This window comes from Pan paniscus, chromosome 20 (genome assembly GCF_029289425.2).
Source record: "Pan paniscus chromosome 20, NHGRI_mPanPan1-v2.0_pri, whole genome shotgun sequence".
NCBI classification, from domain to species: domain Eukaryota; kingdom Metazoa; phylum Chordata; class Mammalia; order Primates; family Hominidae; genus Pan; species Pan paniscus.
In genome coordinates, this window is record NC_073269.2 from 9356405 (window position 1) to 9371718 (window position 15314).

At 53.4% G+C, this 15314-nt stretch overlaps 1 protein-coding gene across 6 annotated transcripts in view; it reads left to right on the forward strand.

Annotated features, from left to right (window-relative positions):
- The first annotated feature begins 6068 nt into the window (after positions 1–6068).
- The window catches only part of KDM4B (lysine demethylase 4B), a 188777-nt gene continuing 179531 nt past the window's right edge, over positions 6069–15314 (forward strand). For 4 of the 6 annotated variants that reach the window (XM_034945664.3, XM_034945666.3, XM_063599791.1 and 1 more), the window contains exon 1: positions 6069–6190. The gene's annotated coding sequence lies outside the window, so the exon portion shown is untranslated. The remainder of the gene's footprint in view (positions 6191–15314) is intronic. The other 2 variants (XM_034945665.4, XM_034945669.4) reach the window with 1 other exon arrangement.

The following is a 15314-nucleotide window of genomic DNA, read 5'->3' on the forward strand; positions in this document are numbered from 1 at the left end:
ACGTGAGCCACCACGTGCAGCCTGGAGTTTCTTTTTGAGGTGGTAAAAATGTTCTAAAATTGATGGTTGCACATGTCTGTGGATATACTAAAATCCACAGAATTGTGCACTTTATTTTTTATTTTTATTTTTTCCTTTTTTTTTTTTTGAGACGGAGTCTTGCTCTGTTGCCCAGGCTGGAGTGCAGTGGCGTGATCTCGGCTCACTGCAAGCTCCGCCTCCCGGGTTCACGCCATTCTTCTGCCTCAGCCTCCCAAGTAGCTGGGACTACAGGTGCCCGCCACCACACCTGGCTAATTTTTTTGTATTTTTAGTAAAGACAGGGTTTCACCGTGTTAGCTGGGATGGTCTCGATCTCCTGACCTCGTGATCCGCCCCCCTCGGCCTCCCAAAGTGCTGGGATTACAGGCGTGAGCCACCGCGCCCGGCCAGAATTGTGCACTTTAAATGGGTGAATTGTGTGGTATGTGGATTATACCAGAAATATGTCAAGTGTGAACGTGAAGATAAGATTCCCAGTTCTTGAAGGAAACTCCATAAATGTCCCCAGTAGGCCCTTCCTAGAAAACACTAAAGTGGGTTCATTGTTGAGATTGCTGCCTTCTTTTTGATTTTTCTCTCACTTTAAAGAACAATGTCATGTTTAAAAAATGAGCAAAACCCAGAAAAGTATTTGTGGAACTGTTTTGCCACCGACTCTAATCTTGGGCATATTTCTTTCCTGGTTCACTTAAAAAAATTTCTTTGGCCGGGTGCGATGGCTCACACCTGTAATCGCAGCACTTTAGGAGGCTGAGGTGGGAGGATCACCTGAGGTCAGGAGTTTGAGACCAGCCTGTCCAACATGGTGAAACCCCATCTCTACTAAAAATACAAAAATAAGCTGGGCATGACGGTATGAACCTGCAATCCCAGCTACTTGGGAGGCTGAGACAGGAGAATCGCTTGAACCCAGGAGGTGGAGTTTGCAGTGAGCCGAGATCACACCACTGCACCCCAGCCTGGGCAACAGAGCGAGACTCTGTCTCAAAAAAAAAAAAAAAAAAAAAGTCTTTGATTCAAGATCTCTGTCACCCAGGCTGGAGTACAGTGGTGGTGTCATCATAGCTCGCTGCAGCCTCAAACTCCCATGCGCAAGCAATCCTCCTGCCTCAGCCTCCTGAGTAGCTGGGACTACTACAGGTGCAAACCACCATGCCTGGCTACTTTTTTAAAGAGAGACATATATATTTTAGTAGAGAGAAGTCTCACTTTGTTGCCCAGGCTGGTCTGGAACTCCTGGTCTCAAGCCATCTTCCTGTCTGGGTCTCCCAAAGTGCCGGGATTACAGATGTGAACTACCATGCCCACCCTAAAAATCTTTAACAGCTCTGTGGAGATAACAGTTCAGGTAATATAAAGGTCACCCTTTTAAAGCATACAGTTCAGTGGTTTTATTTTACTGTGTTGTTTTTGAGACAGTCTCGCTCTGTTGCCCAGGCTGGAGTGCAGTGGCAAGATCTCTGCTTACTGCAACCTCCCCCTCCCGGGTTCAAGTGATTCTTCTGCCTCGGCCTCCCAAGTAGCTGGGATTACAGGCATGCACCACCATGCCCGCCTAATTTTCATATTTTTAGCAGAAACAGGATTTCACCATGTTGGTCAGGCTGGTCTCGAACTCCCGACCTCAGGTGATCCACTCGCCTTGGCCTCCCAAAGTGTTGGGATTACTGGTGTGAGCCACGGTGCCTGGCCAGCTTAGTGGTTTTAGTATAGTCAATATAGTTATGCAGCCATCACCACCATCTAATTACAGAATTTTAACATCCACACAAAAAGAAACCTCACACCCTTCCACAGTCTTGCCCTGTGTCCCTTCCCCAGCCCCTGCAAGCCACGAATCCTCTTTCTATCCTTACGGATTTGCCTGTCCTGGACATTTCATATAAATGGAATTATACTGTATTCTTTTGTGTCTGGCTTCTGTCACTAAGGATGGAATTTTCGAGGTTCATCTGCATTGTAGCCTGTGTCAGAGCTTTATTCCTTTTCATGGCTGAGTAATATTCCACTGTACGGATGGGCCACCTTTCTATAATCCCCGTTTGACTTGTTTTAAGACGTAGTCTTGCTCTGTTGCCCAGGCTGGAGTGCAGTGGCATAATCTCGGCTCTACAACCTCCGTCTCCTGGGTTCAAGCGATTCTCCTGCCTCAGCCTCTGGAGTAGTTGGGATTACAGGTGTGCACCACCATGCCTGGCTAATTTTTTTGTATTTTTGGTAGAGACGGTGTTTCACCATGTTGGCCAGGCTGGTCTCGAACTCCTGACCTCAAGTGATCTGCCCTCTTCGGTCTCCCAAAGTGCTGGGATTACAGGCGTGAGCCACTGCACCTGGCCTGTATTTTTTATTTTTAAGAGACAAAGTCTCACTTTGTCACCCAGGCTGGAGTACAGTGGCATGATAATAGGTCACTGCAGCCTCGACCTTTTGGGCTCAAGGGATCCTCCTGCCTCTGCCTCCCAAAGTGCTGGGATTACAGTCATGAGCCATGAAGCCCAGTCCCCAACTGCTTTTTTTTTTTTTTTTTTTTTTTTTTTTGGAGATAGTCTCCATGGCCCAGGCTGGAGTGCAGTGGTGTAATCTCAGCTCACTGCAGCTGCCTCCTCCTGGATTCAAGTGATTCTCGGGCTTCCCCTCTCTAGTAGATGGGACTACAGGCATGCACCACCACACCTGGCCGATTTTTGTACTTTTTGTAGAGATGGGGTTTTTGCCATGTTGGCCAGGCTGGTCTCGAACTCCCGGGCTCAAGTGATCCTCCTGCCTCAGCCTCCCAAAGTGCTGGGATTACAGCCACTGCACCCGGCCTCCCATTTCAGTTTGTTAATGCAGCAGACCAACCCATAAGAGGGAGGGGCATCTATGGAAGCATTGAACATTTTTGCGCTCCACACCTTGCCTGTCTAGAAAGATTGAGGGAGACCAGTCAGAAATTGAGCATTGGGCCTGCTAATTGGGGATTCCTTGACGTCTGAAAGCCAAGCCAAGCCTCCTGGTCTTGTTTAGGGGGAGGTCCCCAAGCATTCCCTGCCCCAGTCCTTTGTGAGATTTGCATCTGACTGCAAAGGATGGAAGAAAACCAGGGCAATTAGGTGAGTGTTCCCTAAATTAATCTGCCCATTAAAATATTCTAAAGAGCATTTCCTTCTTTTTTGGAGGATGAGGATTTCTACTTATCGGACAGCAATTCTAGTGTGTTTTTAACATTTTAATATGAAGAGTTTCCAAAACTTGGAAAGAATCGGATTTGGAAAGAATCGGATGGTGAACCCTCAGACCTACCGTCTAGATTCTATGATCATGTTAAGTTTTTCTCATAAGAGATGGCATGAAAACTGTCTAAGCAAAATAAAGTGGAGAACCCATTTGGGTTCCTTGGTTAAAAACATTTATATTGTCTGTGAAATCTAAACACCCCCACTGTCTCAGAGAATATACTTGGAAGTAGAACAAAAAGCCCTATGTATGTGGTACGTGGGGTGGGGACTCCTTCCCTTCATGATTGCACTTCTTTTTTTTTTTTTTTTGAGACAGGGTCTCATTCTGTTGCCCAGGAGTGCAGTGGTGTGATCATGGCTCACTGCAGCCTCGACCTCCTGGGCTCAAGTGATCCTCCCTCAGCCCCCAAAGTAGCTGGGACCACAGGCATGTGCCCGCACAATCAACTCGGTTTTTATTTTTAGTAGAGAAGAGGTCTCGCTCTGTTGCCCAGGCTGGCCTGAAACTCCTGGGATCAAGTGATCCACCTTGGCCTCCCAAAGGGCTGGGATTACAGATGTGAGTCACTACACCCAGCCTGTTTTTAAATTTTGTTTTTACTTTTTATTTTGAGACGGGGTTTGACTCTGTCACCCAGGCTGGAGTGCAGTGGTGTAATCAACGGCTCACTGCAGCCTCCACTTCCCTGGGCTCAGGTGATCCTTTCGCCTCAGCCCCCGAATAGCTGGGATTATAGGCGCGTGTCACCACGCCCAACTTTTGTAATTTTTTTGGTAGAGACGGAGTCTTGCTATATTGCCCAGCCTGTTCTCAAACTCGTGGGCTCAAGTGATCTGCCCATCTCAGCCTCCCAAAGTGCTGCGATTCCAGGCATGACCTGAAATTAAATCTTAACTCCATGTGGAATATATGAATATGGTCCCATAAGAATTTAAAACACCCAGAGCTTCTTAAATTCTCCTTTGACTTCTCTTTTTACCAGCGTGCAGCTTTCCTTCTCTCCCCAAGGATTAAGTTAGTTTCTTCAGTTTAGGAGTACCTTTTTCTGTGCATTGACAAGCTTGTGTGCTCTTAAAAACCTCATGATACCGGTTTCTGTGTGCGTTTCCATATTTATTTTATTGAGTACAGGATTCTGGACCACTGTCCCTAACTCAGCGGTTGGGAGATATTTCATGATTGCAAACAGATCGGCCTTCTCTTTTTTCTTTTCTTTCCTTTTTTGAGACAGAGTCTCACCCTGTTGCCCAGGCTGAAGTGCAGTGATCTCGACTCACTGCAACCTCCGCCTCAGCCTCTGGAGTAGCTGGGATTACAGGCATGCGCCACCATGCCTGGCTAATTTTGTATTTGTTAATAGAGACAGGTTTTTGCCATGTTGGCCAGGCTGGTCTCGAACTCTGGACCTCAGGTGTTCCACCCGACTCGACCTCCCAAAGTGCTGGGATTACAGGTGTGAGTCACCGCGCCCGAGCCACAGCACGGGGCCTGGCCTCCTTTTCAATTGCTACATAGTAAGTATTCCAGAGTACTGATTGCTATTAAGTTACTTCTCTAATCCCCTACTGATGGATAGTTAGTGTAAAACATTGGAAACAGTTGCAGACAGCCCTGCCGCCGGCATTCTTGAATTGTGTAAGCTCCAGATCTTTTCTCTGGGTACATCACCTCCAGGAAGAACTGCTGGCTGGGTTATCGGGTGGTGGATGCACTTAGAATGTTATTAGAAAATGTCAAATTGCCCAATTTACACTCCTGCCAGTCCAAATGGGGGCATGCCCACACCCCTGCGTGGTCCAGTACACAATGAATGGTCATTTTGTGAAGTCACAGGGTCAAATCTTTCTCCGTGCCTCATCCCACTTAATCCTTGCAACATTCTCAAGAGGCGGGTAGACGGGGTGTGGCCACTACCATCATATCCATTGCACAGTTGGAAGCAGACTCAGCGAGGTTACTTTGCTGGAGGTCAACCACAGTGAGGCATGGGGCCCGGCTTAGCTTTGAATCCAGGTCAGAAAGCACCAAAGCTCATTCTCTCCCATACATTTTAGGGAACTCGGGGAGAGTGACCCTAACTATTCCGAAGGCCTTGCCCCTTGGCAAAGGTTTGTTGATTGTGATGGGAATAGACCTACGGTGGCGGGGTGGAGGCTCTTGCTGCTTTACCCTATGTTCTCGGTTCTCCTCCTTTGCAAAACGGATCGCTACGTCTCCTTGCTTGGCACTTTGCAAATTGGGGAACGCTACGCCCACATTCCGGCCACGGGTTTCGAACCTCCAGCCTGCACGTTCCCGGCCGGTGCTGATGCTGTGCTGGGTCTCACGTACTCAGCCGCCGCCTGATAACCAGGGCGGGGCCCGGAGCTTGCGGGCAGTGATTGGCACCTGCCCCAGCCTGTCCGCGCCTCGGGCTGGCCCCTCAAGCCAATACTGGCTCCTCTCTGTGCGGTCGTCGGGCGGGCCCTGAGGCTCCCTTGTCAATCCAAGGCCCAGCTGCCGTCGGGTTGGTCGCGGCAGCCTTGACTGGCGTGCGCCCTCTCCAATGAGAACAGAGCCGGTCAGCGGGCACGTGGGTGGGCGCCGGCGTGTCCCCGCCGGTCTGCCAATGAAGAGGCGAGGCCGGCGTTTGTCCCCGCCCAATCGCGGCGCGCGGTGGGCGGGCCGTGCGGTGTTGATGGGCCCGGCGGAGGGGAGGGGCGGAGCTGTCAGCTCTGGCCAATGGGTGCTCGGGCGTGGGTCCGGCAGCCAATGGCAGTCGGGGCGGAGCTGGCGCGCGGCCTTATAAGCCCCCCCCGGGAGCGCTCGCGGAGGGCTCGGTCGCCAGCAACCGAGCGGGGCCCGGCCCGAGCGGGGCTTGGGGGTGCGACGCCGAGGGCGGGGGAGCGCGCGCCGCTGCTCCCGGACCGGGCCGCGCACGCCGCCTCAGGTGAGCCCACGGGGAGGCCGCCCGGCCGTGTCCGAGCGCGGACCCCGCCGCCATGGCCGCCCCCGCGTCGCGGCTCGGGGCTGCGGGCGCGCCCGGGACTCGAGGCCCAGGCCTCGGGCGCGGCCTGCTCGGGCCGGGCCTCGCGCTTTGTCCGGGCCGGCGGGGCGGTTGGGGGCGTTAACCGCCCAGCCCGGGGGCGCCCGCTGGTTTTCGGGCGGGGGCGGCGGGGCCGGACAATGGCGGGGCGCGCCCAGGGGCGGGAGCGGGGGCCCCTTCCCGGGCCGGGGGCGCGCGGGGGCTGGGCACAGACGGCCCCGGCGCCCCGCACAAAAGATGACAGCGTGGGTGGCCCCGGCCGGGCCCTTTTATCACCCGGGACAACCCTCGGCCTATTATTATTATTATTTTTTAAAGAAAGCAAGAAAAAGAAAAAAGACCCCAGCCCCTGGGTAACCCCCGCCTGCGTTTCTGGCCCTTTGGGCGCCAGGGGGGCTAAGGGGAAGCCCCCCAGCTGGACACCCAGGGATGCCCCCTAAATGCCTATCATTGCTCCTGCACTGCCCCCACCTCCGGTCGACCTGCTATGCCTTGGTAGCTTCCAAACTTGCCCCCCTGTACGTACCCGAAACCCCCACCCCGCCATAAGCATATGCAATCTGGATTTTAGAAAAAAATCATCTTGCTATGCAACGGCAGCCTCCACGAGTCTCTCCGTCCCTCCCCCTTCCAGCCTGATCGCCATCTCGAACGAAGCCCCTGCTCTAGAGAAATGAATTGAGGAGTTGCTTCCGCCGAGACCCCTTTTCTGTGTCCCCCGTGGACATCCCCCTGGGAGCTGGGGACGGACTCGCTCTGAAATCTGCTTGACCTGGGGTCTGCCAGGGCCCAGGTCTGCGCTCAGTGGTGGCCATGACAATCAGGCAGGACGGGGGACTCTGTCCACCTGGGCACGGTGGAAGGTTTTAAGGGGCATGTTTTCCGCCCCTGGGGGCAGTGGAGGCATGGACTGCTTTTGGGTGCATCCCATCTGTTTGCTTGGGGGAGGATGCTTTTGTTTTAATAATTTAGCAGCACCCTGTGAGGAAGTGTTCCCCGAGTTGTGAAACTAGTGAGAAGGTGGTTCAGCTCCATGGAGCCTAGTGATCCTGTCATATGTGAAGAGCGTCTTTTTCCATGTGTTTCTGGCTGGGGCGTGTATTCAGCAAGTTCCTTTGGGTCCCACCGGGTGCCTGCACTGTCTTGGGATCTCTGGATACTGGACTGAATTCAAGGGATCGGTGCCCTGCCCCAGTCCTGTGCCTCAATGGCCGTTTATCAGAATGTCCCCGGGCTGGAGAATGCTCCTAAAAACAGCACCAGTCCTAAAGCAGGCTCATTAGACGACTCCTATGGGCTTTTATCACTGCCGTTATGGGAGCTAATGACTCCCCTAATTCTCCAATAATACCTTCCTTATGAGCCACCAGGAGGGTTTGTCAACACACGGGGTCAGCCTTCTCCTGCAGCCCCTGCTGAAGCAGTGGGCATCCTCTCTCCGCTTTGCAGTTTATGTTTTGAAACCCTGAAGGTCGGAGTGTAAAGCCGTGGTAGAGTCAACTTCTGTCTGAGCCGAGGATTTCTGGGACTTGCCAGCCTCGTCTCCGTGTGTCTGATTGGACACCTGGCAGGTCCGGGCGCTCCCCCTCCTTGAGCCGGCGACACCAGGACGGGTCAGACTGTCCTGGCCTAGAGGAGGTCACCGCTGGGGAGGAAAAGGGGGTAACGGAGATTCTGCCGCACAGACGGGTGTCTGTGTACAGGCTGTTTTGGTGGAAGCGTCTACTGTGTCAGGAGCTGCGGGTGCCTGCGTGTGCACGTGTGTTAGTTGCTGAGACCTGAAATATATATGTCTTAGTAACAATCCGTTTGCTCGCATTTTCTAACCCTTTCCTCTTTGGGGAGGGGGCTGCTAACAAGATGTTAACTGCTGGCGCTTAAAGGTATAGCTGATCAGCCACCGCACAGCACCCCGCCTGGCCTTTGTTGTACTTTTCTGTCTCGTGGAAGAGACCCTTCCTCAGCCTCCTGCCCTGTCTTCAGTCCCTGTCCCGTCCTGCAGGAGCCCTCTGGGGTGGCCAGGGGCCGTCCTCTGTGTCCTTCTCTCCCACCTGACCACTCTGCCTGTACTTTAATTCCTAATTTCTCTGTCTCCTCTGCTGGTTTCCTGCCCCTGTTTGTCCTATGCCCCACCCACTCCCTGATGAGCCGGGGAGGAGCCTCAGCTCTGGGGAAGCCATCTGTCCTCGGTTCCATCTGACACCTGTGGGGACGTGCCTTGGGGTCATGCGTTCACCTGGTCTGGGGCTGCTAGGTTTCCAGTGCCGAGTGCCATGCCGGGACAGGTTGGGAGGAGTCCCTGGCTCCTGTGGGTTTAGAGTGTCGTGGGGGAAAGGGTGAGCTGGCTGCCCAGGGCCTGGTCACAGCTGGAATGGTGGTGTGCAGTCCGCTGCCCTCGGGCCCAGCTCAGGGAGCAGGCAGGAGGAGGCAAGGCTGTTGAGGGCCTGAGGTGCATTTGTAGGTGGCTTTGTTGTCTGGATCGGGGAGCGGAATTGGGGGTTCAGAGCTGGGTGACCTTGACCCAGTCACTTGCTCAGTGACAAAGCAGATCGGGGGCACTAAATCTTTCCGAGCCCACTGGGCAGGAGGGGACGGAGAGCAGATGAACAGGATGGGGGCTCGGGGTAGGGGGAGCTCCGCAGGCCTGCGCTGGTCACCGCCATGACAGATCGGCCGTCCTCATCCACAGCCTCACCCTAGGCTCCTGGCTCAGCTCCAGGGACCTGCCATGAGGCAGCTCGATGGGGCCTTCAGATGCCACAGCCCTCCCTCTTCCTGCCCCAGGGGTCTCTGTTCCTGGCTTAGGATGCCGGACAGAAGAGCAGGGGCCCAGCCTGGGCTCCGTTCTCATCTGGTGGTCTTGGCGACGTCTCTGGGTCTCTGCCCTCTGTCCCATGCCCCACACAGGCTTCAGAGTTGGAGAGACCTGGATTCAGATCCCTCCTCTGAGGCAGTCACTTCCCCTCTCTGGGCCTTGCTTTCTTCATCTGTAAAATGGGTGTAATGGGAACACCTCCCTCCCAGGTGGTTGTGAGGATCAAAGCGGGTAAAAGGCGCTGAAGCTTGCAGGGTGCCAGGAGCTCTGAGTTCGGAGCCGGTTTATTACACGGCAAGGCCCTGCTGCCCTGTCAGGGTCTCCCCACCTCTGCCCTGTCCACGTTCTGGGCTGGGACATTCTGTGGCGGGGCTGTCCTGGGCACCGTAGGGTGAGTGTGAACAATATCCCTGACCACCACCCACCAGATGCTAGTAGCACCCTGTCCCCTAAGCGGTAGCAACCAAAAGTGTCCCCTGGGAAGCACTGTCAACCCCGCAGTGAGAACCTTGGACTTGGCCTTCAGCCCTGCAGTAGCTCATGGTGTGCTGTGACCGTGATGGGCCTCAGCTCCCTTTCTTTCCTCCCCACTCACCCTTTAGCAGTGAGTGACTCCTATTTGCAAACTGTGTCCCGGACACACTCCTCACCTGGTTGTTCAGGTTCTCCGTGACTGTCCTTCTGCCCTTCCAGGGTGGCAGCTTCCACCTGAGAGGAGAGGAGCCCCCACGGGGTCCCCTGCACGCCCTGCACTGAGGGGCAGCCCGGCATCTGTGGGGTCTTCTGGGCTGCTCTCTGGCCTCTGAGCTCCGGGTCTTCCTGGGCTGCTCTCTGGCCTCTGAGCTTTGGCAGGTCCTTGCCTAGGCTTGCTTGGCTGCCCCCAGGGGTGGCACTTCCACACCCTCCCAGTCACCATAGCCCTGACCTGTCGATTTGCCAGACAGTTTTCTTTAAGTCCATTTAAAAATGACTCACCTCTTTGATCTTGGCCTCTTCCTGAACAGTAATGTCCCCAGAGTTGTGGAACGTTAATGTGCTAGTTGCACATACTTTTATTTATTTATTTTGAGACAGAATCTCACTCTGTCACCCAGGCTGGAGTACAGTGGCTAGATCTCAGCTCACTGCAACCTCCGCCTCCCGGGTTCAAGTGATTCTCTGGCCTCAGCCTCCCGAGTAGCTGGGATTACAGGTGCCCGCCACCACACCCTGCTAACTTTTGTATTTTTAGTAGACACGGGGTTTCACCATGTTGACCAGGCTGGTCTCAAACTCCTGACCTCAAGTGATCCGCCTGCCTCGGCCTCCCAAAGTGCTGGGATTACAGGCATGAGCCACTATGCTCGGCCAAGTTGCACATACTTTTACTAATTCGCGTTCAAATGAGCTTAACCACTATATTAAAAAAAAGAAAATTTGTATCTTCCCAAATACTGAGGCGGGAGTTGATTGACGAATTGATGTTTCTTGGTTTTCGGACAAATTAATTTTCGAGCTCACTCCTTGCGTGACTGGCCTGTTCTAGGATGCTGGACTTGGTTAGATCTGGGTCCGTCTATTCCCTCCTGCTCCCTTGAGGAGCTCGGAAAATGGCCTTCCCTGTTGGGGCGGGGAACATGGGAAGTCTCTACCTCCTGCTTAGTTTTGCTGTGAACCTAAAACTGCTCTCTGAAACAAAGTATATTTAAAAAAAAAAAAAAAACTGGATGGGTGCAGTGGCTCACGCCTGTAATCCCAGCACTTTGGGAGGCTGAGGCGGGCGGATCACCTGAGGTCAGGAGTTCGAGAACAGCCTGGCCAACATGGTGAAACCTCGTCTCTTCTAAAAATAAAAAAATTAACTGGGCGTGGCGGTGCACACCTGTAGTCCCAGCTACTTGGGAGGCTGAGACAGGAGAATTGCGCCGAGATCCTGCCACTTCACTCCAGCCTGGGTGACAGGGCAAGACTCCGTCTCAAAAAAATAAGTAAGTGGCCGGGCGCAGTGGCTCACGCCTGTAAAGCCAGCACTTTGGGAGCCAAGGCGGGCAGATCACGAGGTCAGGAGATCGAGACCATCTTGGCTAACACCGTGAAACCCCGTCTCTACAAAAAATGCAAAAAAAATTACCCGGGCGTGGTGGTGGCCGGTGCCTGTAGTCCCAGCTACTTGGGAGGCTGAGGCAGGAGAATGGCATGAACCCGAGAGGCGGAGCTTGCAGTGAGTTGAGATCGCGCCACTGTACTCCAGCCTGGGCGACAGAGCGAGACTCCATCTCAAAAATAAATAAATAAATAAGTAAGTAAGTAAATAAATACATAAAATAAAAAACTGGCCAGGTGCGGTGACTCACACCTGTAATCCCAGCACTTTGAGAGGCCGAGGCGAGAGGATCACCTGAGGTCAGGAGTTTGAGACCAGCCTGGCCAACATGGTGAAATCCCATCTCTACAAAAATACAAAAATCAGCTGGGCATGGTGGTGGGCGCCTGTAGTCCCAGCTACTCGGGATGTGGGGGCACGAGAATCTCTGGAACCTGGGAGGCAGAGGCTGCAGTGAGCCAAGATCACACCACTGCACTCCAGTCTGGGAGACAGAGCGAGACTCTGTCTCCAAAAAAAAAAAAAAAAAGGTAGTCAAAGGAGTAAAAACCAAAACAAACAAACAAACAAAAGATTTTCCCCTGCTCAGAACCTTCTGGTGACTTCCTATTGCCCTTGGGAAAAATTCCGGGCCCTTTTGCGTGGCCCCTTCGCTCTGTCATCTGTGGCCTTGTCCTTCCTTCCTTTCCTCCCTTTCTCCCTCCTGCACCTGCTCCTTTCCTGGCACAGCCGCCTTCCCTGCCCGCCCTTCCCTGCCTCAGGACCTGTGCACTTGCTGTGCCCGCTGCCTGGGTCTCTTTCCACCCAGCCGGCTCCTTATCACTCTAGTCACTTCCCTTCCCTGCTTCTCCTCCTTTGCATGTCACACGATCAGAGCTGGGTATTAGTCTGTTTGTGTATCTGTTTGTCTCATCTACTAGGGCAGGGGCTTTTTCTGGAAGGGCCGGAGAGTAAATATTTTTGGCTTTGTAAGCCAGAGGTCATCTCTGTCCAGACCACTCTGCTTTGCCGTTGTAGCAAGAAAGCTCCCGTGGGCGAGTGTGCCTGTGTTTCAGTAAAACTTTATTTATGGACACAAACGTGAATTCTGTGCAATTTTTACATTATAAGACATTTTTCTTCTTTTGCTTTTTTTTTCCTCCAACAACTAAAAAATGTCAAAACCATTCTTAGACTGCAGGCTGTACAAAAACAGGTGGCGGGCAGGATTGAACCTGTGGGTTGTAGTTTGCAAATACCTGGCTAGGGTGTGAGGGCCACACTACGGAAAGCTATGGAAACCACGTCAGCCTCGCGACCCCTAGGATGTACGGCAGCTCCTTAGACATGGTGGGTGTTGAGTGGACATTCCTTGTTGAGTGAATGAATTTTTTTTTTTTTTTTTTGAGACAGAGTTTTGCTCTGTGGCCCAGGCTGGAGCGCAGTGGGCTGATCTCGGCTCACTGCAACCTCCACCTCCCGGATTCAAGCGATTCTCCTACCTCAGCCTCTTGAGTAGCTGGGATTACAGGTGCATGCCACCACGCCCGACTAATTTTTGTATTTTTAGTAGAGATGGGATTGCGCCATGTTGGCCAGGCTGGTCTCCAACTCCTGACCTCAGGGCATCCGCCTGTCTCGGCCTCCCAAAGTGCTGGGATTACAGGCGTGACCCACCGTGCCCAGCCTGAGTGTGAATTTGTGTCTTCCTAACTTCAAAGCATTTAGAGTCATATTCTAGCCTTAAAAAAAAAATGGGTCATGGCCGGGTGCGGTGGCTCACGCCTGTAATCCCAGCACTTTGAGAGGCCGAGGCGGGTGGATCACCTGAGGTCAGGAGTTCGAGACCATCCTGACCAATATGGAGAAACCCTGTCTCTACTAAAAATACAAAATTAGTCGGGCGTGGTGGTGTATGCCTGTAATCCCAGCTTGTTGGGAGGCTGAGGCAGGAGAATCACTTGAACCCTGGAGGCAGGGGTTGCAGTGAGCTGTGTATGCCTGTAATCCCAGCTTGTTGGGAGGCTGAGGCAGGAGAATCGCTTGAACCCTGGAGGCAGGGGTTGCAGTGAGCTGAGATCGCGTCACTGCACTCCAGCCTGGGCGACAAGAGGGAAACTCAGTCTCAAAAAAAAAAAAAAAAAAAGGTCATGGGTCATTTCAAGGATCCTTAAAACTGCAGGAATGTGAGAAAATGCGATGCCGACATCCACCCAGACAGCCTCACCATAAAGGAGGGAAAAATCAGCTACAAATAGTGTAGGTGGGGGGAACGCTTTGCTGTTTGAGATGCCAGACTCTCTTGCTCTGGGGTTCACACGGCTGCCTTTCTGTTACAGCTCACCAAGCGTCAGAAGCACGTCGAGCCGTGTACTCGGCCCAAGGAGTTCAGTGTGACCTGGCAGGAACTGAGGGTTTGTTGAAAAGGAAGACAGCATTGCACAATTTCACAAGGCTTTTGTTTTGTAAGCATCGGAACTCTCCTCGTTACCAGTGCTAGCGCCCCCAATGGGAGGGGCAGGGGAGTCGCAGATGGTGGTTTCTGCTGTCCCTGAGCACAGAAAGCCTCGTGAGCGAGGTGGCTTATCCGGTGCAGAGCTCAGCTTTGTAGAGTGAGTGGACAAGTGCCCGTCGGTGGCCATCGTGCGGTCAGTGGCCGAGTGGGGGACTGTGCCCGGCCACACTTCCTTTGTCTCACTCTTCTCCTGGCTGACAGGCATTTTCTGAGCCAAGTAGGTCTTTGGCATCTTAGATTTGGGCCTGTCCCAGGAACGTTCTGACTTGTCAAGAAATCGTACCATTAATTTACGGTCATGCTTTCTTTCCTTGATTGAAATAAACAATCTGGAGAGGCTTGCTCAGAATTTCTTGGCTTTCAAAAGTTGCCTGTCTTTTTTTCTTTTTCTTTTTCTTTTCTGTTTTTTTTTTTTTTTTTTTTTTTTGATTTTTGCTTGCCCTCTCTCTCTCCCTGCTTCTCTGGCTCTTCCTCCCTTCCCTCTTTCTTTTCTTTCTTTATCCACCTCAGTGATCTTAGCAAACACGAGGGGATGGATGACAAGTTTGCGTCCAGCCATCTCCGCCCTGCTGGCAGGCTGTGCCTCTTTGGCGGTGGCCGAGCGCGAAGTTGCTCTGTGGCTCTGGACTGGGATCGTGTTTGTTCAGTGGACAAAGGCTGAGAATCCCGAGGCCGACTGCCCAATGGCTGCTGCACCTCAAGACCCCGAGGGCTCTCAGGTGCACAGTGACAGTCACTCACGCAGACCTGGCCCCGTTTGCTGGTAGGCGCGACCACCGTTGTGTTTTTCAGACAAGCCTGGGTGACTTGCTGTGAAAACGTCAGCTGAGGGCACGGTGGCAGGATTTCCCCCTGCATAGACCTCCCGTCAGCATTCATAGCTGGACCCAAGTGCTGGCACCTTCCGAGCTGCCGGCAGTGACGGTGGGCCTGTTTGCGTTTTTGCGGCTGCCCTAGTCTCCGGGGAGAGAGCGTGGAGACAGATGATTTGTATGAGATTAGCCGGCCGTGGATTCAGAATCGCTCTTTGTGTGATGGGTCCCAGGGGTCCCTTTTGACCACAGAGCCAGCCTGAAACTACCCACGGGTGCTGTGGACCCCTTGATCATGGCGGGATGGAAATGGGCTGTGCCCTCAGCCGGGACTCAGGACTGCAGCATGTCTGGACAGCAGCCTGGAAGCTGGCCAGCCTCGGCGCCCTTGGGGACAGCCCTTGACACTCTGGTTCGGTGCCCTGAGTGAGGGGGCGCCACCCTGGGCTCCCTGGGATGCGAGCAGGACCCAAGCCAGGCTGCTGGACCTGGACAGTCGCGTCATGTTGCTGTTGTCCCCTTCCTGCAGCATCTCCATACTCTCCTAAAATCCCATCTGTCAGACAGTGTTGGCTGTAGGCAGAGCGGGCCTCCTGTCTTGCAGTCGGGCCGCGTGGATCTGATTGTCTTGCTCAGGAGAGAGAGAGGATTGCCGTCCCTAGCATGCACTTGAGTCAAGCCTCTGGAATTTCAACTCCTGCTCCCTGCTCTATTCCAACTGCTTCCCCCGGGAAGGGGGGACGAGGCGGAGGAAGTCGCTCTCTTGACACCCCTAGAACATAAGGCATCTTGGCCAGGCACAGTGGCTCACGCCTGTCATCCCA